General features: G+C 40.9%; 1 protein-coding gene and 1 non-coding gene across 12 annotated transcripts in view; both read right to left on the minus strand.

Moving 5' to 3' along the window:
* MYT1L (myelin transcription factor 1 like) overlaps nucleotides 1-25,313 on the minus strand; it is a 382,005-nt gene that overhangs the window by 204,074 nt on the left and 152,618 nt on the right. The window lies entirely within an intron of this gene.
* Nucleotides 14,003-14,166, minus strand: LOC128835205 (U1 spliceosomal RNA). The gene has a single exon (XR_008444622.1). It is a non-coding gene; the product is annotated as a U1 spliceosomal RNA (small nuclear RNA).

The raw sequence follows: 25,313 nt of genomic DNA on the forward strand, positions 1-25,313 counted from the left end.
ATACCATCTAAATTTAAATTGCCCACTTCATTTTAGGTGGTCTACCACAACATGTGTTTACCCCTTATGCTTAACAATCTGTCCCAACTTCTATTTAGCTCAGACACTCTGGTTTCCTTCTCCATACATGAACTTCTCAGTGAAGTTGGAAAGCTTGTACCTTCCACCAACAGAAATTGGACCAATAAAAGATATTATCTCACCAATCTTGTCACTCTCATAGACCTGCTCTAGGTTGACTTGACAATTTATGCTGCATAATGGATCATGAAAGATTACATTTAAACCACTGTACCTATCCCCAAATACAATTGTTCTCTTTATTATCTGAGTGACAATTACACATACTCCCCTATAAAGTAATCTCACAGTGATAAGATACATTTACTTACAGTCTTCCCCAAATCTCAGACTAACAGCTGTGTCTTCACTGCTCAGTTAGACACTCAAAATAGACTCAAACCTGCTGTATTCCATTACACTTTTTATTGTACATGTTTGTATTTAAAAATACCACTGCCTCCTTTTGATGAAGGATATTCCATATGTTTAAGGAAGATAGCTTGAAAGGATATCCAAGAAAGAATAATACGCAATACCTTGGATCACTCTCACATGTAAGAAGTGGTGATTCCACTTTCACTGTTTGTATTTATTTAGGAATATTTTATTTGTACATATACACACATCTGTAGTTATATATCTCATTCACATATATTTACACAGCTTTTATTAATTTTTCATAGATTATATATATTTAGCATAATTTATGATTTCTGCATAAATTTTAAATATATTCTACACAATTAATAAATTATTTATATAGAACTATAGCACATACATCTGTATATTTACACAAACAGCCTATTAATCAATTTTAGGAACATTTTATACACAACTATAGCACCAAAATAGGAACAAAGCAATTGCCATTCTGATCAGACTAAGTCCATTTAGTCCAGCATCTGCTATCCAGTATTAACCATTATTAGGGCTCCATGTCTGTCACTTCCTGTGACCTCTGTGATTTCTGCAGTGGCCAATGTGGCTGGCCTGGGATTCCCCCTTCCTGCCTCAGCCGGAGTGGTGGCGGGCCTCTTGGGGCTCCCTCCTGCCCCCAGCGGTGGACGGAGTGGCAGTGGGGCTCCCCCTTCGGCAGCAGGCTCCCCCAAGATTCAATCATGAGTATTTTTAGTAAAAGTCATGGACAGGTCATTGGGCCATGATTTTTTGTTTTTTGTCTGTGACCTGTTCATGACTTTTACTAAAAATACTCATTATTAAATCGTAGTCTAAACCATTATCGCTCTGGGTAGGTCTTGTTATCCATATAAATGTCTGATATCTCTGAATTTTGGTAATTGATTTGTCTAAATGAAATCCAGTGACAATGAGTTTCACAAATTAAGAGTTGTGTGGAGAAGTATTTAGTTTTGTCAGTTTTAAATTTTCCACCTTTCAATTTCATTCATAGATCCCAAGACCAGAAGGGACAATTGTGATAATCTACTTTGACGTCTTGTGGAGCACAGGTCATAAAATTTCCTCAAAATAATTCCTAGAGCATACCTTTTAGAAAAACAATCTGATCTTGATTTAAAAATTGTCAGTGATGGAGAATCCATCATCACCCTTGGTAAAGTATTCCAATGGTTTTTATTCTCATTGTTAAAAATGTTCGCCTTATGTCCTGTCTGCATTTGTCTAGCTTCAAATTCCAGCCCCATTGGATCATATCATAACTCTCTCTGCTAGACTGAAGAGCCTGTTATTAAATATTTGCTCCCTTTATAAATTGTAATCAAGCTCCTTGATTTTATAGTTGTAAGTCATGTTTTCTAATAATATAATCAGGGCTCTTTGAATTCTCCTTAATTTATCAACATCAGTTTTGAACTGTGGACACCAGAGCTAGACACAGTATTCTAGCAATGGTCACATCAGTGCCACAACACATAGTCAACCTGGAACTTATTGCCAAGGGATGTTGTGAAGGCCAAAAGTATAATGGAGTTCAACATAGAATCAGATAAGTTCACAGAGAGTAGATCCATCAATGGATGTTAGCCAAGAGGGTCAGGGATGCAATCCTATGCTTTGGGTGTCCCTAAACTTCTGACTGCCAGAAGCTGGGACTGGCAACAGGGGATGGATCTCCCAATAATTGTCTTCTTTTGTAAACTCCCTTTGAAGCATTTGGCACTGGCCAATGTTGGATGTTGGGCTAGATGGACCATTGATCTAACCCATTATGGCAATTCTTATGTTTTTAAATACAGAGCTAAAATAACCTTTCTACTCCGACTTAAGATTCCGCTGTTTATGCATCTAAGGATTGCATTAGCTCTTTTGGTCATAGCGTCACACTGGGAGCTCATATTGAGCTGATTATCCACCATGACCCCCAGATCTTGTTGACAGTCACTGCTTCCCAGGATAGAGTTCCCTGTCCTGGAAGTGTGGCCTACATTCTTTGTTCCTAGATGCATACATATAGCTCCATTAAAATGCATATTGTTTGCTTGCATCTACTTAACCAAGCAATCCAGATTGCTCTGAATCAGTGACCTGTCCTCTTCATTATTTACTACTACCCCAATTTTAGCATCATCTGTAAACTTGATCAGTGATAATTTTATGTTTTTTCCAGCTTTTTGATAAAAATGTTAAATAGTCAAGAACCAATCCCTGTATGAGCCACTGGAAACACACTGCTTGACTATGATGATTTCCTGTTTACAGTTGCATTGTGAGACCTACATCATTCTAGTTTCTTAATTAAAATGTCATGTGGTACCAAGTCAAATGCCTTACAGAAACAGAAGAGAAATATTTATTAAACACCTCTGTCTTTTCAGCATTATTATCGATAATTCTACATTTCCATCCAGTAATGGACCAATACCATTGTAAGGATTCCTTTTGTTCCTAACATATTGAAAAAACTCCTTTCTGCCCTTAATTCTGCTATCCATCCATTTCTTCTGTGCTCCTTTTTTCCCTTATCAATTTTCTACAATTCCTAGCTTCTGTTTATATTCATTACTATCAACTTTCCATTTATTCTATATGTTATATATTATTTTTATAGCTGCCTTCACTTCCTCTCTAAACCAAAAAAACCCTCTACCCTTTTTAACCAATAGATCCTTTTTTCTCTATTGTGGGATTGTGATTTTTGGGGCATTTAGTAAAGTGTTCTTAAAAAAATTCCCAATTATCTTTTACATTAATTGAATATCCCCTTCCTCTTGTGTTATGAGACAGGGAAAACAGATGCTCCTAGCGTACATTCTCTACATCATTCGTTATTTTATGTAGTCTTATCATGTCCTCTCTTATTCATCTCTTTTCTAAAACAAACAATCCCAATTTTCTCAAGTATCAGAGGGGTAGCCATGTTAGTCTGTATCCACAAAAACAACGAGGAGTCCGGTGCACCTTAAAGGCTAACAGATTTATTTGGGCATAAGCTTTTGTGGGTAAAAAACCCACCTCTTCAGATGCATGGAGTGAAAATTATAGATACAGGGGCAAAAATAAAAATTGGCACACGAAGAGAAGGGAGTTACCTTACAAGTGGAGAACCAATGTTGAAGGCCAGTTCAGTCAGGGTGGATATGGTCCACTCCCAATAATTGATGAGGAGGTGTCAATACCAAAAGAGAGAAAATTGCTTTTCTAGTGAGCCAGACACGCCCAGTTCCTATTCAAGCCCAAATTAATGGTGTTAAATTTGCAAATGAATTATAGCTCTACAGTTTCTCTTTTAATTTTTTTTGCTGAAGAATCTCTCTTTTATATAGGAAAGTGTTTCCATGCCCCTAATCCAGGGGTAGGCAACCTATGGCACACGTGCCGAAGGCGGCACATGAGCTGATTTTCAGTGGCACACACACTGCCCGGGTCCTGGCCACCGGTCTGCAGGACTCTGCATTTTAATTTAATTTTAAATGAAGCTTCTTAAACATTTTAAAAACCTTATTTACCTTACCTACAACAATAGTTTAATTATATATTATAGACTTATAGAAAGAGACTTTCTAAAAATGTTAAAATGTAATAACTGGCACACGAAACCTTAAATTAGAGTGAATAAATGAAGACTCGGCACACCACTTCTTAAAGGTTGCCGACCCCTGTCATTCTCAATGATGTTTTCTGAACCCCCCTCTTATTCCATAAAATCATTGTTGAGGTGGGGGGGGACCACTACTGCACATAGTATTCCACACGGTGACCGTACTATTATTCTGAATATAATGGTATTATACGATTTACTGTATGATTCTCCATCCCTTTCCTTATGCATCCTAATATCTTGGGTTTTTGACCAGTTGCACATTGTGCAGAGGTCTTCATTGAGCTGTCCTCAAGGATGCCCAGATCCCTATTCTGAGTTGTTTTAGAAACCTGTAGCGTGTATGGTCAGTACACTTTTTTTTTAGCATAACTGCATTTAATTTAATTTGCCATCATGTGGCCCATTCACCTAGCTTGGTTAAATTCCTAATAGTCTTCTTTGGACTTGATTAACCTAAATACTCAAGGAGCTAATAGAGGAGGTATCTGAGCCTCTAGCTATTATCTTTGGAAAGTCATGGGAGATGGGAGAGATTCCAGAAGACTGGAAAAGGGCAAATATTGTGCCCATCTATAAAAAGGGAAATAAAAACAACCCAGGTAACTACAGACCAGTTAGTTTAACTTCTGTGCCAGGGAAGATAATGGAGCAAGTAATTAAGGAAATCGTCTGCCAACACTTGGAAGGTGGTAAGGTGATAGGGAATAGCCAGCATGGATTTGTGAAGAACAAATCATGTCAAACCAATCTGATAGCTTTCTTTGATAGGATAACGAGCCTTGTGGATAAGGGTGAAGCGGTGGATGTGGTATACCTAGACTTTAGTAAGGCATTTGATACGGTCTCGCATGATATTCTTATCGATAAACTAGGCAAATACAAATTAGATGGGGCTACTATAAGGTGGGTGCATAACTGGCTGGATAATCGTACTCAGAGAGTTGTTATTAATGGTTCCCAATCCTGCTGGAAAGGCGTAACGAGTGGGGTACCGCAGGGGTCTGTTTTGGGACCGGCTCTGTTCAATATCTTCATCAACGACTTAGATATTGGCATAGAAAGTACGCTTATTAAGTTTGCGGATGATACCAAACTGGGAGGGATTGCAACTACTTTGGAGGACAGGGTCATAATTCAAAATGATCTGGACAAATTGGAGAAATGGTCTGAGTTAAACAGGATGAAGTTTAACAAAGACAAATGCAAAGTGCTCCACTTAGGAAGGAAAAATCAATTTCACACATACAGAATGGGAAAAGACTGTCTAGGAAGGAGTACGGCAGAAAGGGATCTAGGGGTTATAGTGGACCACAAGCTAAATATGGGTCAACAGTGTGATGCTGTTGCAAAAAAAGCAAACATGATTCTGGGATGCATTAACAGGTGTGTTGTGAGCAAGACACGAGAAGTCATTCTTCCGCTCTACTCTGCTCTGGTTAGGCCTCAGCTGGAGTATTGTGTCCAGTTCTGGGCGCCGCATTTTAAAAAAGATGTGGAGAAACTGGAAAGGGTCCAAAGAAGAGCAACAAGAATGATTAAAGGTCTTGAGAACATGACCTATGAAGGAAGGCTGAAAGAACTGGGTTTGTTTAGTTTGGAAAAGAGAAGACTGAGAGGGGACATGATAGCAGTTTTCAGGTATATAAAAGGGTGTCATAAGGAGGAGGGAGAGAACTTGTTCACCTTAGCCTCTAAGGATAGAACCAGAAACAATGGGTTTAAACTGCAGCAAGGGAGGTCTAGATTGGACATTAGGAAAAAGTTCCTAACTGTCAGGGTGGTTAAACACTGGAACAAATTGCCTAGGGAGGTTGTGGAATCTCCGTCTCTGGAGATATTTAAGAGTAGGTTAGATAAATGTCTATTAGGGATGGTCTAGGCAGTATTTGGTCCTGCCATGCGGGCAGGGGACTGGACTCGATGACCTCTCGAGGTCCCTTCCAGTCCTAGAATCTATGAATCTATAAATAACCTTTTGTCATCTGCAAATGTCACTATGTCATTGTTCATCCTCCCCACTTTCCAGATAATTTATAAATATATTAAACACTGTTTATTGGCTTCACTAGGATTAGATTTCCAAATTGTGAAGGATTTCTCTTTTGTTCTAATAACCTCTTAAACTTTGCCTATTGGGCATATTGGTTTACTTCTTGCCTTTCTAAATCCCATTTTGTTCAGTAGCACACATTCCTTCTCAAACTCTATTATTATTTCCTCTAACTAACATTCATGCTATGTCTAAAACTTTTACTTCCTTTATTTTCGATTTTAGGTCCTTTCTGACTAACCTTCTCACTTTATTGATATCTTCCTTTCTCAAGTTTAATGTCATTATGTCACTTTTTGATACCGTACCTGCTCATTGGATGTTGAACCTAATTACACTGTTGTCAGTATTACTGAGAGGCTCAGCTACTTTCAATTTCTGAATTAACTACTGTATGTTTCTTAAGGACGAAGAGGAGAATAGCCCTTCTTCTTGTGTGTTCTAAAACTAGTGGTTACAGAAAGCAATCACTTAAAGTTTTGAGAAATTGCTTCTTTAAACTTTGCCCAATGTGTCATTAGACCAGTATATATGTTGGTAGTTGAAGTCCCCCGTTGTTGCAATTTTGTTAGATTTTGCTGTCTCTTTGATCTCTTTCAATATTGTGCATTCAATTTCCTTTTCTTAATTCAGAAGCCTATAGTATAGCCCACTAATATATTTACATTCTTACAGCTTGAGATATGTATTCATACAGATTTGATTGTGTAGTCTTCACCACTGAGAATTTTTATCTTGCTAGATTCTGTGGAATCCTTTAGATACAGTGCTGCTCCCCCACCTCCTCAGCCTAGTCTATCCTATATAGCTTATAGAAAGGTATTATAGTAGGCCTTTGCATTATCTTTGATAGATGTCTATCTGACTTATGTGCTTCTCAGCTCCAGTCAGTTTTCCTCACAATGCCCAGTTAAACACTCAACTAAAATCTTGTTAATTTGACATGCCAGCAATCTGGTTCCACTTTGATTAAGGACTCCATCCTTTTTGTAGGGACTGTCTCTTCTCCAAAATAAAATGTTCACCATTAAAAGATTAGTGTTTTCTTTCAGTTATCACACATGATATTTGAAAGCGTAGAGTAGGAAATAACTGTTGTAACTGTTAGCAAATGTTGACTTTTTAATGGCAACCATTATAAAGAGAGGCTTGATGCCAATATGACAAGTATCATCTTGGTGGTTATCAGGATCTCCAAAACTAACATGACCCTTGACAACTTGAGCTAAAGGACTGAGGACATGGTCCAGCTCCCAAGTCAAATAGAAGATTCCCATTGAGTACAATGGGAATTGGATCAAGCCCTAAGTCTCTAGCCATCGACTATAGCTGACTCAGTCTAGAAGGGGGACACAACACATGTTGAACAGTGGGTTACAGCAACACCCTTATTAAATAGAAATAAATACCTGGCTGACCAGCTGTAGCATGGATAGAGGAGTAGGAAGGGTAAGAAGAACAAAAATAAAAGAATAAGGAAAAGAAAGAGGGGGTGAGAGCAAGGGGTAGGAAGAAAGAATGAAGGGATGGAGAGATAGGCTTAGTGGATGAAAAGGGAGGGGAAATTTAAGAGCAAAGGAAGAAGTAGAAGACCGATATCAGGAAGAGAGGAGTAAAAAGGCAACATAAAATGAGGACAGCAGGAGGAGAGACAGAAAGCAGAGATGAGAGGAAAAGACATGGAGAGAGAGAGAGAAAATGAAAAAGAGAGAGATTGAGAAACGCTTCCCTGCCAGAAGCAGCAGCTCTTCTCAGACAGTGACAGGAATCATGGTTTCTGGAACAACTGATGGAAATAATAGGATTTGACAGGGGATGCCAAGATCACCTCATGGAAGGTAGGAGAGGAAATCTGGGGCAGACTGCAGAGGTGGGTGGGGAGAATTGAAAGGAGGGTATCTATCTTTTCATACAGCATCTAACAAAAGTTGCTAATATATTTTTAAATGTGTGAAATTTTTAGAGCACTTTTTTTAATGCTACGTACCAAAATTAGGGTGCTCATCTGGAATCGCCAGTTGCTGAGCTTGTTAAAAAATTAGAGAGAACAATGACTAGGAGCACTCTGCAGGCTAACTTCCTGAACTTCAGCCTTCACGTTAGCTCTACTAACTCTTTGAGGTATAATACATGACATCTCTGTGTACCTATGAACAGAGAATGCTAAATGCTGATGACACAAAAGGGCCAGATTTATCCCTTGTGTAACTAAAATTAGTTATACCAGAGAGATATCTCTCATGTAACTACAGTGAGTTATACCAGAGATACATTTGCTGCAGTATTTCTAAACCAGACAATTAGTGCAAAATCTTTTTTCTTTTGACACTGCTGACTCTAGTTTGCTGCTGGACCACACTGGATATTGTGGGCTCCAAAAGTCGTATGCCCCACTCATCATTTCTACCTCACATTTCTGTGAGAACTGAAGTCTCTGTCAAGCCCTGTGCATAATGCAATAGATTAGACGTAAATTATGCAGCACAGCCCCCAAATTTATGTAGCAGAGCTGCATGAAATTATTAAACAAACTGGGACTTATGTGGCATTGTTAACTGATAGCAGCTAAGCCTTGGGACAAAAACAGAGAGAGCACAATCAGTAGGGAAATTGGAGGAACCAGAGTGGAAGCTTGGAGGAGGAAGTAGCTGGTATAGGAACTGCTGCTAGATGGGCGCTCTAAAACTATGTAAATCAGTAGCTCTGCATGGCACCCACTTTCCCCTGCTGCACAGCTCCTAAGCTGTGTGTGTGTGTGTGTGTGTGTGTCCTCCCTCCTCCTCCTACAGAAGTATACTATGGGGGTTTGCCCACCCCACTGCTTCTGCTTTCTAGAGGGTTGCATTGGGAAACCTTAATCTGTACTCAGGATTATTCTGAGACATCTTCCTCATTTCTGATGTCTTGTCTGGGTAAAGTGGGGTTGGATAGTGTAGAGGCACAAATTCCTGATATGTCTTAGAGCAGTGGTCCCCAACCTTTTTCATCTGGTGGGCGCCAGACGACGAGCCATGGAGGACCGTGGCAGCAGATGAGCAACCACCGAAATGCCGCTGACAAGCAGCAACGTAAAATCGGCGGCATTTCGGCGGCGACGCCTCTGGATGACACCGCTTGTCGGCGGCATTTCGGCAGATGCTCATCTGCTGGCCAGTATGCGGGCGCACTTAGATGCACCGGCGGGTGCCATGGCGCCTGCGGGCTCCGCATTGGAGACCCCTGTCTTAGAGAGACAAGGTGGGTAAGGTAGTATCTTTTATTAGACAAACTTCTGAGGCAAGCTGTGACACTCTGAGTACATTTTCCTGAAGAAGAAATATGTGGAGACTAAAAGCTTGCCTCAGAAGTTTGTCATTAAAACACTAATCTTTTAATGGTGAACATTTTATCTTCACAAAATATGAAACAGTATAGGAACATGTGTCAAGCAAAATATCAACCAGATTGAATTGGTATTATTTCCAGTAATCATTATATTTTTTGACAATATTAATATATTTATTGCATAAGTGAGGGGAAATGTTATGCCATTTTCTGTTCTTGTAACAATTTTTGTCACAAAAATGAGTTATCACCACAATTTAATGGCTGGCATCTCTCTCTCTGTCTCTGATAACATATTCTGGCTCCTATGACAAAAATTAGAACAAGAATGAGAAAATGGCATAAAGTTAATCCATTATTTGTAAGATTGATTGTAGCAAGAACAGGAAATTGCAAGTATTACATCACCTTGCAGAACATTATGGTGGTTCCAAGTCTGTGATTGTTTAATACTTTGACAAGAGGAAATACATTCTAAGGCCTGATCCTGAAAACACTTTTGCACATGCTCAATTTTACTACTCTGAGTAGTACCATTAAAATCAAATAAAATGGCAGTAAAATTAAGCATGCAACATAAGTGTTTGCAGGATCAGAGCTTAAGTCAATTTAAAAAATAACTCCCTAAACAGACTTGATTTGCAAAAATATTCATACCACTTTCACATCTCTTTTTTATTATTATTTCGTCTTTTTAGGCAGTGATCCCAATTTACCAGACAATGGGAATGCCAGGTGCACCAGTTTACAATATATTGAGCCTTATTTAGCATCTATAAATTCCATTGACTTCAGTGGGAGTTATGCAAGCTGAGCCACTCCAGAATTGGGCCATCAGACCTTGTTTGTCTGTTACCTGCTATTCAAGTGTTTGTGTGCTTTACCCCCACAAAGAAGCTTAATCTGCTCCAAAACCTCTGTCATCTGAAACTCCACTAAAGATCAGAACCTACATCATTTAATAGGAGATGTGAAGCACCAAGATTAATCATCATGAGCCTGATTCTGCAAGAAGTTAACCACCCTCAACTGCCCATAGGACTGAGTTCTAAGGGAGTAAGAAGTAATCTAAACTAAAAGTCACAAGAACCTGAACGACTAATATTGATCCATACACCAACAGAAGAGAGCCATTACTTTAAGCTTGAGTGGGGTATTTCGTACTTGTTTTTGGAATTGCTGTTTTCTTGGAAAAATCTTTACAATTCTCCATTTAGAGGAAGGTTGTTTATACTAAATCTTTGGGAGTGGGAAGGAAGAAACCTGTAAATTATCTACCATTGTATTACAGCTGCCTGTATTGTTTTGGCCTAAATTAAGTGAGAGTTAATACAGCTTGTTTACATTAGCAAATATACTTATTTGGTCACAGCTGTTCAATGTTTCTTATAAATAAATAATCATTTACAGCAAGCATATATTCAAGCAGAAAAGATAGTAAAATAAGTTTGTATTAGTCTTACTATGCAATGGCTAGCGTCCTACCCAACCTGTTCCTTTATTAATAACTGAACACCTCTCATGACCACTGTTCAGAGGCAAATATTTTTAAAGCTAAGAACACATCAGCTTTGCAAATGCTTTTTGAACAGAAAACCTTTAAGTATATTTCTCAGCAGAGGTAAAATTGGCTAGAATAATTGCTTTTATTGATCTGGGTAATTAATCTTATATGCTTATCACCATGGTATCTGAACACATATGATAAAACCATCCTATCTAATGAAGCCAGAGAATCAATATTTTATAGATAGATATTACACATTTTAAATAATTTATGTGGGTTAGAATCTCAGTGTTTTGACTGGGAATTAAGCAGTTAACATCAACAGAGAAAGATCTAAAGAGGAGACACAGAACAGCAAAGCTGAAGCCTGCTAGGCTTCCTCTTTGAACCCCCTTAAGGACTCTGCAGTATTGCCATCACTCCAGAGTTTAATTTGGGCACATTCTGAAAGTCTAATAGTCTTCTTCAGGGAATCAACCCCTGACCATCATAGATTCCAACACTCTTGCTTTGCCTTGGCTATGTTTGATGTTTTTATTTTCTTTATGGGAGATGTGGGTGGTTTAATTGACTCGAGATAATGTCTTAGCAATCATACAATGTATTGTTAGTACCTGGTGAAACCTTGTTATAGATCAGGTTGAAACCCTATTGAGGTTGATAGGTATGACCTCATCCTTCAGTTAACATAATTGTAAATATAAGAGCCACCTAAGACAAAAAGTATGTGTGATGAACCCACCCAGGAGCTTTGGGGCTGAGTATTGCTTTGGTAGGTATGTGTAAAAGTGTGAGAAAACACACTGATACTGAAGTCACAAACAAGAAAGAGGAAAAGAGGCAAGAAAAGCCAAGAAGGAGCTGTAAGCACAGTGTGACCCTGGAAAAAGGGGGAGAGAGAGCTTTAGGGTTGGGTTTTGACTAGAGTCTTGGTGATGTAAGCTAAGAAACTGCTCCTTTTGTCTTCAGGGCTTTGTACATCCTTGTAAATAAACAAACCTGCATCAATGAAAACCTATCACCAATTTCTACTTCAACTGGAACATCCCCAGAATCCCAAACTTTGACTAGCTGCACTTTTACTACTGATACTGGCTGAAGGAGGTAAAGAGAGAAGAAGAAGAAATTAAAAATAAAGTAAACCACCAGGTTCAAGACTAATTGTAGGGAAAGACTGAACTAATGTTTAGAGAAGGGACTGGGAATCAGGATGCCTAAGTGGTTTTCTTAGCAGTCCACTAGTTCACGATGTAATGGTGGGAAAGCCACTTACCTTTATGGCTCTGTTTTCTCCATCTGTAAAATAGTGATACAGCTGACCTGTGTCATGGAGATGTGAGTCTTAATTCCATAAACTTTTAAGTACTTGAAACCAGAAATGAGATGACATAAAATAGAAGGGAGTCAAGGACAAAGCCTTTGGGTACCACTGAACAGACATTCAGAGTTAAGGCTGTTTCCTTGTCCTTAAACTCTGTCTTTGTAGCACAAGCAGCATTTATGTAAATTGTGGTATACATATTTCTTTAGGTCTTCATAAAACCTATATAAAAAATGGAGCAGTGTGTAGGTATTGTTGAGATCCTATAAAAGGTATGCACTGTTACAGGTGCAGCTGACTGTAACCAAAAGGGGGTGAATTAAGAATAAATTGGCAGATAGCAATGGGTTAGGGGTACAAATATCTGACCCACCAAGATGCCTGCTGGTAATCCCCAAAACCTACTACCCAGCATCTCAGAGAATTCCAGGAGGCTTGTAATGAAAACACAAAATTCACAAAAAAGGCACTCAGATACTATACTCACTGGGACAATATAGATGCCTATAGTTAGGTAAATAGCAAGATAGATGTAATTAATATGGTCATAGCAGATACCGATGAAAAAAACTATTGAGTCCCATCCAGTCCATCTTCTTGATAATGCGGGATTGTTCCTAATATTGTCTATTACTTTGCCCAGGGTAGTTTTAAAATTCCACAACTTCCCTTTTTTAGCAAGTTTTTCCTGATATTCTGCCTTTCTTATACCAGTCCAAGGCTTCCAGTTATAAATCTATGTACCACTTTTTATAATTCTTCCCCAACTTTGGTATTTACACACCTCATATTTGAAAACTATTATGTGTCCTCTCACCCATTTAGTCATCTCATAGCCTAAGTATACATATTTAATTTCCTAGTACTGTCATGTACTGACCAGAACTGATGCAACATTCCAGGTGAGGCTATGCAGGGTAAAATTGTCAAAGGTGCGCAAGAGTCTTATCTCAATGGTACTCACAGTTAATAGGAGTTAGGTACTTTTGAAAACTTTACTCACAATGGCCGTTTAGAGACAGTATTATTATCTCCCAGATCCATGATGTGATGCCTCAGTGTATGCGGCCCCAACATGTCTTTGTTTTCATTTTTTGAGATGGAAGAAGAAGTTTGAGACATTTAAACAACAGAAAAAAAGTAAAATCTCAAATTCTTGTAGCAATAGGTATCAACAAAAGCATTAACTTTATCACTCCTTCCTTATTTAAATAAGGAAAAAAAATAAAGGGGCTCTTTTAAGATCTGTTTCTCCAGATACAAAAGGGAACTGGATCTGCCAAAGGCAAGCCTTGTCCAGCAGTAGAGGGCTACATTCTTTTCCCTTTATATTGAGCCCTGTTGATTTCACTGGAACTATGTGTGCAGCAGGAAATTACCCAATTTGGCAAAATCTGGGCCAGAAACTATATTTAGCAAAGGTATCAAATCATAAAACGCTACACATGGGGTCTATTTCACTGCTGTATATGTAATTCACTGCAGCTGAGGTGCCCACACACCACAAATCAACTGTGTGAAAGGACCAACGCCCCACCCTAAAAACCCTCGCTAGCTAGCAAACTGGCAGGAAATCCCACCCCTACGCTCTGTTGCCAGCTCTCCTCTGACTGGAGAAGGGCACAGCACTTGAGAAAGGAGTGCATGGGCTGTCAGACAGGAAGGACACATGAAGTGGCTGCAGAGACACAGCAAATTGAGAGCCTGAGCGTGGGGCTGGAGGAAGTATGAATGCAGTCCCCTACTACCACAAATTATGCAGTCAAGTTTCCCACATTTGCGGAAATCACAGGAGTCAGCACAGCCCAAGGGCAATGGATAAGCCTCACCCCAGGGAAACCACCTTGGTGATGATGGTATTTCCCCTGAGCTACAAATTCATATCTAACTTGCTGTATTAATACTATTACCTCTCAATCTCTTTCAAATTCTCAGCTTTCTCCTTTTCATTCAGGACTGGTTTACACTACAAAGTTAGGTCGGCTCAATGACATCACTCAAAGCTGTGAAAAATGTCATGCTCTGTGCAATGTTGTTAAAATTACCTAAGCCCCAAGTGTAGATACCATTAGGTCGACAGAAGAATTCTTCCATCGATCTAATGGTTATAACTACAGCCTCTTGGAGAGGTGGATTCACTACAGCAATGGAAGAACCCCTTCTGTCGCTGTTATGTCAACGCTACAGTGATGCAGCTGCAGTGCTGTAGCTGTCCTGCTACAGCATTTCTAGTGGAGATAGTTTCTGAGTTGCATGTAGGACAGAATTTGTCCCAGTATTAGCAGTAATGTAGTCAGCTACAACAGCTGGTATATTATAAGCTGCAGTGTTTTAATATCACTTCTAGAAATATCAGACAGTGTTTCTAGAGGGATGCAATGGTTCACAGGTAGGATGGGTATCCAAACTACTTCACCTTTTTGAATATCTTCAAAACTTGATAGTCACAGTTTGGAACTCAAGTTTTGTTTAACTTTATTGACAGCTTTAACTCAACATTTCTTCAGTTCCATTGGTTTACATAAGATTTTTGGGAGTCAGATCCTCACATGGTGTAAACTGGCATAAGCTCCATTGGAGACATGCTCTTCAATTCAGCTATGACAGTTCATGGCAGCTGAAGATATGGTCTTCAATATTATATTCATTTGGGGTATTGCCTATTTATTTTGACACTGAAAAAAATAAGTCTTTTGATACTGCATGAAAGTCGATGAGAGTTCTCTGTGAACATTTACAGTAAGGAATGGCTCATAATATTTTGTAGCTGCTACTATGTATTTTGTAAATAGGACATTGCACAGAAAGGACATGTACACAGTACTTATATTAATATTTTTACAATAAGAGATACATCTGACTTTTAAATAGCAAGGAAATGGTAACAAAAGTAAAAAGAAAAAAAAAAACACCCCAAGAAACAAGGAGAATTGCCAAGGATGTGAGAAGGACAAACAACAACAGATTTTACAAACAGATAAGGATCAGGACGACTGAGAGACTCTAGTCTCCTTGTGTGATTGTGAGGGGGAACTTGGTGACAGATGAGGCAGAGATTGCTGTGAAGCTAAATGATTTCTGTGTCTCATATGTTCACCAGGGAGAGTGAGGAAAATATGCCAGAATCAGAGAGAAGTTTCCTGGAGGCAAAAAATAAAAACTTAATGAAACAAAGGGTGACACCAGAGTAGGTAAAAAGAAATTAGAGCAACTATAAAGGGAGATAAAACTCCAGACTGGATGGCCTGCATCCCAGCATTCAGAAAGAGATTAAACTGAAAAAAAAAAAATCTCATCTAGTTGGGTTTTTAACACCTCACTGGAAACAAGAGAGGCAGATTAAAAGAGAAGCTAGTGCAATGTGCCATATTTTATGAGTTCACCGGGGGACCAGATGATTCCCGGTCTATTAATCTGACCAGCATATTGGGTACGATTTTAGAAGCATTGATCAGAGAGGCAATTTGGAATGCTGCAGACTGGTGCACTGAGAGAAGTCAGGAGCAAAACACAAGTTTTGGCCATTGGATCAGGTGCTTAGACTGAATAGGTCAACATTTTTGAACTTGAGTGCCTAAATTTACATATCTAGACACCTGAATAAAGTAGCCTGATTTTCAGAGGTGCTGTGCACCTCCAGCTTCCAATGACTTTAGAGAGAATTTAGGTGCTCAGCACCTTTGAAAACCAGGCCACTTATTCAGGTATCAAAATATGTGCTGACGTGTCAACATTTAGGCATCTAAGCTCGATTTAGGGAATCAGGGTCTGCAGCAGAGCTAGTCTCCAGGCAACCTAATGAACGCAGCTGGCCCGTAGTAGGCTGCCTGATTTGCTACACTGCCTGATTGGTTAGAAAGGTCAGCAGACTGGCTCTTAAACCCCACAGCAGCAGCAATAGTGGCTGCTCACAGCATTTGCCCATAGCTGCAATAGTTCCTATGTTTGCTTGTTCCTAGCCTGGCCCCATTCCAGGTAACAGTTTCTGACCCTCATCTCTGCTTCCTGACCTCCCTCTTTGGCCCTGACCCTGACCCTGACCCAGGCTCTGATTCCTGGCTGCCAACTCCTGCTCTGACCATGTCCCTGGCATTGATAGTTGGCCTTGGATTTTAAGAAGCCTTATGTGGGAGAGTATTACATATTAACCAATCTGATGCTTTATTTTGTTAATAGGATATTGATGGTAAAATACTCAAATTAGATAAATAACTTGGCTCAGTAATAGATGACGGTTTGTAGGAATCTGTTATTAACCAATTTACATTGCAGTGGCTATAGAGGACATGATATGCATGAAGGTATGGATATTTGAAGACTGTACTAAACTGTGAGGCTATATCAATATCAAAATGCAGAGAGTGCTTTCAAGGAAACTGGAAAAATAATATTGTGGGCTATAATGTGGGTTAAGGAAAATATAGAAAAAAGTAAGGAAATGAGGACTGGGTTGAAAATGGCAAATGGTATTGTGGCTGCACTGGTGGGGGAATAAAAATATTGGGAGATAATAGGGGACAGAAACTTAAAACCATCAGCTCAATCTCTGCGGGAGTTAGGAAAACAAAAAAGATCTATAAATAGAGATCATTATGGCACTGCTCAAAAGGCTATTGAGCACAATATTTGGCACTATATTAAAGCAAGGATTGAAAAAATTAGGAAATGCACAGAAGAGGGCAACCAGAAAAATAACAGGACTCTAGAGACCACAGTAATGAAGAGAGATTAAGAAAATTATGATACTATATTCATTAATAAATATGAACACAAGAAGGGAAATAGCCAAGGTGTACAAAAGTCAGAGAAGGTGAATGGAACAAAACTATCAGGCTTAAAATCGAGAGCACATGACGTGAAGCTAAAAGGAAGGGTTGGGTGCTAGTGAAAATAGAGAAGCATCTTTTATGCACAGTGATATTAATTTGTGGGTCTGACCATCAAGGGGAGAAGTAAAATTGGCAACTCTGAAAATAATCTAGAAGAGATGAGTACCCAAAAGGAACAAGCATCGTATGGTCCACTGCCAGACAGATATGTAGAGAGGCCCTTATGGATCCTGTAGCTCTATCAATCCTGAAATATTACACTAATGTAACTATTGTAACAATAGACCGTTCCTGCCAAAAGAGTTTTGTCCAACAGCCAGCCTTTGTTACCCTTAGATATGTGGAGTAATAGCTTACTTCTCAAATGGTCCCATTGATTTAAATGGATATACTCCAGGAAGAAGTACTATTCCACATGAGCAGTGGTGGCAGAATCTGTTCCTTGAAATGAAGATAAGATGCAACAAGTGGCTGTAACAAACAAGTGAGAAAATATGGGAAGGAGGATGGGAATACATTATTTGCACCATTTGCTGTGTCTCTCAAAGGTTGTTTGAATTTTCTCAATGGCTGTAAAATTTCTATCAAACAAAAGAAATAAGATTGATATCAGTAATCCCCACCGGCCACAATTTGTAATGTTAAAAATAAATCATGGAAAGCAGAATCCAAGGAAATCACTAATATTTTGCATATTGTTTGCACTATGCATATAAAGCATACTGTAATACAATTCACAAACATTAACTAATTCTCACAGTATTCTTTAGAGTGACTTTCCCCACAGGAGGGGAGAAAGTGAGTCAAAGAGGTTAAGTGACTTGCTAAGTGTAATTGAGGGAGTTAGTGTCGGAGATAAGATTAGAATGTGTAGCTCTCAGCCCTACGTTTAAATCCACTGGGCAATCCTTCCTATTTAACAGAAACAGCCATAGGAGAAAACTATTACTAGCTGCTAAAAAATGCCTGCTGTTTGATTTTTTTTTTCTTTTACAGATTACTAAACTGCACTCACTCAAACAAAGGATTAGGAATGTTCACAATTTCATTTTGCTAGAAGTGTTGGAAATGGGGTTTTGCTACATTATAAAAGAAAATATTTGAAATCTGAAAACAATATTTTTTGAGCCATTTTCAATTTAAAAAGAGTCAAATCCATTAAATGAAAATGAATTATCCAAAGCGTGTTCCTTTTGTATAACTCCAAACAGATCCTGAACCCACCACCATGGTACCACTATGTGTTACAATAACTCCCCTGGTAAGGGAATACTCAATGAAAAACACAGGTTTTTACTCTTTGCGCTCAGTGTGGGGTTTTGTTTGTGTTTGTTTGTTTGTTTGTTGTTGTTGTCAACAGGTTTAAAGAAGATATACTGCGTTATGCAATAGCTAACACTGCAGAGTGTGGACTTCTTCATCACATAGTGGAGATTTATAACTCTGTGAAGTGAATGGATCATGCAACCCTGCTGCTGCTTTAGGCAGACAGTTAAGGTAATTTTAGGAATTCTCAGGCTGATTGCACACTAGAAAGAGGATGCAAGTTATTCCCTTGTTCCTTCATTTGCTGACATTAGCTTTATGCCACTAGCAGTGGATCTATTTCGTACTGCACCACTCTCTACAACTTTGTTTACATGGCACAAAATATAATTAGTTTACTACCCAGACATTTGAACCAAGTTCTAAATGTTCTGTAGAAAAAATAACTATACCACACTTGCTCACAAGTTATTCATACAGGGAGGCAAATTAAGCAACTGTATATGCCATTTACAGACTGTTTAAAAGATGGGTTTTCTTCACCAAGTTTTTGATGCCCTAAGTGAGACAACTTTATAGGGCTACAGATACAGAAATGGGGCGATTTTTAGCAGGGATGCTTGTTAACAAAAAGCTTTTGATTGCTCATTGAAGTAAAGATGCCAGCAAAAGTGAAAACAGCCTTTGCTGTATTGGTAAGCAGAGGTGTTAATGTCTTTTATGTACATACAAGTAACAGAGGACCCAAACTCTACCTCCCTCTGATTAAAAGCACAGGCATGAAGGCAGCAACAGTGTGCAGAGGCCCTTAATTAGCTTACCTGTTCATGAAAAGTGCCAAGTGCTCTAACTCTAAATCCTCTAGCCACGGAATAGATACAACAAAGCCCATGATAAAGGAGGCTTCCCATCCAACCTTAACTTGAAGGGCCCACTTCTAGCAGTGAAAGGGTAGGTCATTTTCCAACATTGCCCATTCAATCTTAGCCTCTGCACTGAGATTGCCAACAGTAATGTTAATTATGGTGGTTGATCTTTTTTTGCAATATGGCTCATTAAAATTTAAGCAGACAAAATGTAGTGGTAGCTTTTTTAAGGAAGGGAGACAATTCACAGCATATCTGCATCTATGAGTGACCCTTCTGCATAGGTGATTCATGCAGCTAGTTGTTTAAAGTGCCCTAAGGCCAATCTAACAATTTATTGGCTGTTAGTACACACTTTGCATCTTTCCTCTCTGGATAGAAGGTTGTGATAGCTAGCTCCTCTTGCAATGCTAAGACTTCACTTGTCCTTACAACGGGAAGGTACAGCAGAGAATATGATTTTGAAATTAAATTCCTTGTCTACTACAGTCTTAAACCACAAGGCACTTAAAATTATATCTTGGCCTAATAAAATAATTTAATATAGTTCAGATCAATTACACCATATTAAGGAGTCTTGCTATGTTTAAACAAAGCAGCTACAATTTAAATATACAATATGATGTATCAACATACTTATACACTGATGCTTCTGAAATGCATTTTAAAAGTCTTAAATTTGAGTTGATTCTGTTAGTCAACTGAGTATATAAAACTTAACTATTTATAATGCAAGAGTTCAGGCTGACCTGATGGCTTGTTGTTATATTGAACTACCATGTCATAAATGTAGGTTTTTATCTCATATCCAGTGGAAGCTGATCACATATGTGATACCAACAGTTCCCTTGGAGATAAGTGGCTAGATTCACCATTGGACAATTGTACCAACAGCACATAAGTGAAGATGCTGACAAGGACTTTCTCCTAGCAGGTGAGAGTGGAGGCTAAAATAGATTTCTGCCTTTCTAGAGAACAAATACAAGCCCATCAGGGTGCTCTGGCACCATAAGGCAGAAGGTTAAAGTGTTAGGGATATGGGGGGGGATGAAGAAAATACTCCCAAGTAAGTATAACAGCACCTTGATTTTATTCCAAAGCTCTGAAATCTTTTTCTTTGATTCTTTTTACCAGCAACATGATTCCTTTGGCTCAAATTATCACTCACCATGCTTTAAATTACTGTTATAGAGCTGACACACAAATCTACTATGTTCATTTTGTTTCTAGTCCTTTGCACTCACGACTTTACAAAATGCTGTTCAGAGCCAGGCTTAGATGTCTGTGAATCATCTCTGCTTGCACCAAAATAAAACCTGATTTTTTGCAATCTGTACTCCAGAGGTTTTTTTTTTTTTTCTGGTCAATTTGGGGACCGGGTTTTATTGGTGAAGTACCAGATTAATAGATCTGGAGAACGAAGGTCCATCTTTATCTACAGAATAAGAACTGCAAGGGCAGCACCCTGCAGACTTCCCAAAACGATGACAGCAATGTGCCTCAACTGTGTTCTGGAGGAATGACATATAGTCGTGAGAAGGTAGTTCAGTCTCCATATCATTCAATCCTTGTTAAGGCTAATGGTCCAGACATCTGGAGACTTAATACAAATGACCCAATACCCTTATTTGCATACCCTGTTTCCCCGAAAATAAGACAGTGTCTTATATTAATTTTTGCTCCCAAAGATGCGCTAGGTCTTATTTTCAGGGGATGTCTTATTTTTCAGAAATGAAAAATGCCTTATTATCGGTGGATGCCTTATTATCGGGGAGGTCTTATTATCGGGGGGATGCCTTATATTACAACGAGAGGCAAAACTGTAAGTAGGCCTTATTTTCGGAGGATGTCTTATTTTCGGGGAAACCGGGTAGTTGAGCATGCACTGCTTTATTTACATAAGTAATCACAAATGTCCTCATTAACAACTCTTAAACCTGACAAAGCTGTAGTATGAAATGAGCTTTTGGAACATGGGAATTGCTCTGCTCAGGTAACTCTAGCAGCTCCTTGAGGCTGTGGCCCTGGTGCTTCTTGTTCTGAAATTGGTGGAGGGCTGTGGTTGGGTTGCTAGTCCTTGGTGTTGGCTGCTGCTTGCCCTAGGCTAGGAGGAAGATTTGTCTGCTTACACCAGCTAATGGATGATCTGACTGGGCTGCTGGCTCATGACCTAACTCAGGCTGCTCCTTGCTCTTTACTTCTTGCGTGGGAAGATTCTGGCTGCTGCTCCCTGGCTTAAAAGGCTTGGCCCCGGCTCTGGCTCCCATTCCATGGTTCCCGCTCACATAACTAGAGCTACCCTGTAGTCCCACTGCTACAGCCACAGGTGGGCTGTGGGACTGTACTTTAGGCCAATGTTTCCCAAATGGTAGGTGCACAGGGTTGCAGCACCACTCAGGTTTGGCCCGGCCACCCCTCTGTCACAACGGAAGGAAGGTGGGCCAAATCTGAATGGTGCTGCAACCCCATGCAACAGGTTCCAAATCCCCAAGTGGGGAGCTGGGTCCAGCCGCATGGGACAGGAGCTGCGGCTGCTGGGTGAATGTGGGCAGGCTTACTCTCCAAACCCCTCCCCTCAGGCCTTCCTCCGCCAGCAAGGAGTTTGAGCTGGAGAAGGCAGCTGGGGTGGGAGCAGAGCCTGACTTGTGTTGTAGCCTGTCTTCCACCCCCATTTAAAGGAGCAAAAACCTCACACTATGGGGGTGTTTCAAATCCTACTACAGTTCTCTAGCCACCAGAGAGGGCAGGCCTGGGAGTATGAGAGCAGGGTGCTGGGAAGAACAAAGCTAGGGGTTTGGGGGCTGGGTTGGAGAGAGGAGAGGGGATTGGGGAAGAGTGCTAGCAGTGTGCACACAGTTTTGTTTGTTTTTCTTTCTTGTTTGAATTTTTAAAAAAGTAGTTTCTCTCTATATCTATAGTGGTGGGTCTCCAAAAGAGATAAGAAGCAGTTGGTGGGCAGCTTTTGTAAAAAGTTTGGGAAGCCCTGCTCTAAGCTATGTCTCTCTGGTTAGAGTGTTAGATTACTCTAAATCAGAGCGATCCCGTTTAGAGCACCCTGAACCATAGTGATACAGCCTAGAGCGTCTGCTCAGCCCTCCAAATCAGGCTATTTAAGCTCCTAGTCTGAAGAAGCAGGAGCCTCCCAGCCAAATCAAGAGATTTACCAGATCTAATACCAGGCCTCTTAGGCTAGACTACCAATAAGGAAGCAAGCTATGGCGTGGGTTGAGATATGAGCAGGATCAACTCACTTCACACAGGATGCTAAGCAAGCTTTTAGTAACAACCAACCTAGGCTGGCCTTGAATCAACAATCTAGACGTCATAGGCTCCAGATTCAGTTATTACTTTTAATCATGTATATAGCTACTTCGTGAGGCAGAAGCAGTGGTGCTCTTTTTAGCTCCACTCACAAATCAAGCTCCTACTTCAGAATCCAAAATAAGATGCCTGGGATGGATTTGGAGCCAAAAGCTGATTCTTGTCATAAAAGTCGTCCCAAAAAAATTGGTTCTGCAGAATTCCAAATCAACTAAATTTGCTAATGCCCCCTCTGTTGGGGTATCCACCCCACACAGGAATGAAAAGCGTTAATGGAGGCCAGATGGGCCAATTAATCTAATAGACAGAATGCTGACAGAGAAGAGCCCTCATTACAGGAACAGGCTCAGTGTGCAAGCCCCACCTGTTCCGGCACAGAAGCCAGGTAGCCGGCTGCAAATAGGGGGTTGTGGTGGCTGGGAAAAAGCAGACACTCCCAGGAGATGGAGAGGACTTGGTGGAGGCTGCAGTCAGTCCCTGAGAAGAGGAAGGAGGCTTTGGGAACTGGTAGCCCTAGGAAGAAAAGGGGAACCAGTAGTAGGAAGCAGGGCCGGCTCTGGCTTTTTTGCCGCCCCAGGCAAAAAAGCCTGCCGCCGCCCCCCCGCTCTCCCCAACCGGCCGGAGTGCCGGGAGGAGGGCGGAGAGCCTGGCCGGGGTCCACTCTCCCCGGCGGCCAGAGCACCGGGTGGGGATGGCAAGCCCGCCGCGGCGCCGGGGGGAGGGAGGCAAGCCCGGCCGGGGCTCCGCTCTCCCCGGCGGCCAGAGCGCTGGGGGAGGGCGGTGAGCCCACTGCGGCTCCGCTCATCCCGGTGGCCAGAGCGCCGCGGGAGAGTGGCGAGCCCGCTGCAGCCCCGCTCTCGGGCCAGAGCGCCATGCCCCCCCCTCCAGGTGCCGCCCCAAGCACATGCTTGGTGGGCTGGTGCCTGGAGCCGGCCCTGGTAGCAAGCAGCCTAGGGAGAGAACCCGGAGAAGAGAGAGGGCCTGGGTTTCCCTACCAACCACTGGGCGAATGGCACTGGGGCAGTGAGCAGGAAGACTGCCTAGGACTATTGAGGAGATACACCCACCCACGGAAGGAGGAACTTAGAGTGACCTAGCTGGAAGGCTGAGTCACAGAGAGGTTGCTGCGGTTCCTGAGGTGGAGAGAGGGGCTGCAGGCCCATCAGGGAATTGGAATGACAGCATGGGAACTGTAAAAGAGGGCATCACCTGAAAGAGCTAATCCCTAGAGCAACCAGCAGGAGGTACCTCAAGCGGTGAGGGATGTACCCTCTGACACCCCCTAAGTAAGCTTGCTCAGGCCAAACATGCAATGTAGCCTAGAGCGTCAGTGGGTATGACTACACTGCAGCTGGGAGTGTGCTTCCCAGCATGGATAGACAGATACGTGCTAGATCTGATCAAGCTACCATGCTGAAAACTAGCAGGGAGGCACAGGCAGCAGTTCAGGCTAGCTACCGGAGTACATACCCAGGCAGCTTGGGCAGGTTTGTATTCAGGCAGCTAACCCGGATAAATTGATCTTTTTAGCCTGCTAGCTTGAGCCCCACTAGCGTGTCTGTCTCCCCGCGCTGGGGAAGCACACTCCCATGGTGTCAGTAGCGCGATGAGTGGGATGAGACAGAATGGAGGATTTCTGTGATTGATGCATAGCATGCCTATCAGTCAGAGAGAGAGAGAGAGCACGTTAAAGACATACAGTGATAATGAATTCCTTAGTGCAGTAGTCATTAATTTAGATAAATGAAATTTGGTGGCTTACATCTTTCACTATATACCGAAGTAAAGTAATTAAAAAGATAGGTGAAGAGTCCGTCTCTTGGGCAATCGATCCCTACAATGTAGGCCCACTGGTGCGAATGAGAGTTGTGTGGGATTCAAAAGCAGAATATTCCATGTAAATCCAAAATGTGAGCTGGAGAGGAGGATGTTGCCCTTATTCTGGAAAAAGGAAACAAAGTCTTGCTAAGCAACCCTGCTAGCTATACGCCTCAATCTCAGCCAAGTCCATATAAAGAAGAATTAAATGTTAAATTTCATAAACCGACTTAATGGCTGAGGGCCTTAATAATGAGCATAAAATACTTTGTGACGGCATACCAACTCTCACTTAAGGAGAGTGACTTACAAATTTAGCCTCCCAACCCCCTTCTGAAGTAGACATGGGAGATACAGTGACCACTAACCAAGAGACTGAAAATTTGTATTTATTTGTAAATGCAAAGCCTGCATATATACAATATTCTGCCAGGGAGAAATCCACTCCTTATCACACAAAGCCAGAGTTGCAGAGAAATAGGTGAGGGTGAGAAGGTGGAATTCACACATGCCCATCTTTGAACAGGACACAGTGCAGTCCTTCTTCAGCCACTAAATCTGCCCTTGGGCTGGCAAAGCAGCTGCATGGGGGTATGCATTCACTAGATCTCCATGAGCATGGATCTAGTAGCCCCTGTTCATAGCCAGGTTCTAGAATGAGTTCATGGAGAAACCATAATTGCAGTCCATGTGCCATGACCTTATCCTCCTGCACCAGCCACCTGAGTAGTCTGGGGCATCAATCCATATCAATATCATTGACTGCAGTGAAACTATTCCAATATTTTTAGTTAAGTATGTGCTTAAGTGCCCTGCTGCATCAGGTCCCGGATGCACAGAGGAGAGCATGCTGTAACTTGCTACCATGTATGCAGTATGCACACTGTCCATGTGTGCCGTGAGGTTCCTGGAGTCACTATCCCATCT

Source organism: Malaclemys terrapin, chromosome 3, assembly GCF_027887155.1.
Source record: "Malaclemys terrapin pileata isolate rMalTer1 chromosome 3, rMalTer1.hap1, whole genome shotgun sequence".
Lineage (NCBI taxonomy): Eukaryota > Metazoa > Chordata > Testudines > Emydidae > Malaclemys > Malaclemys terrapin.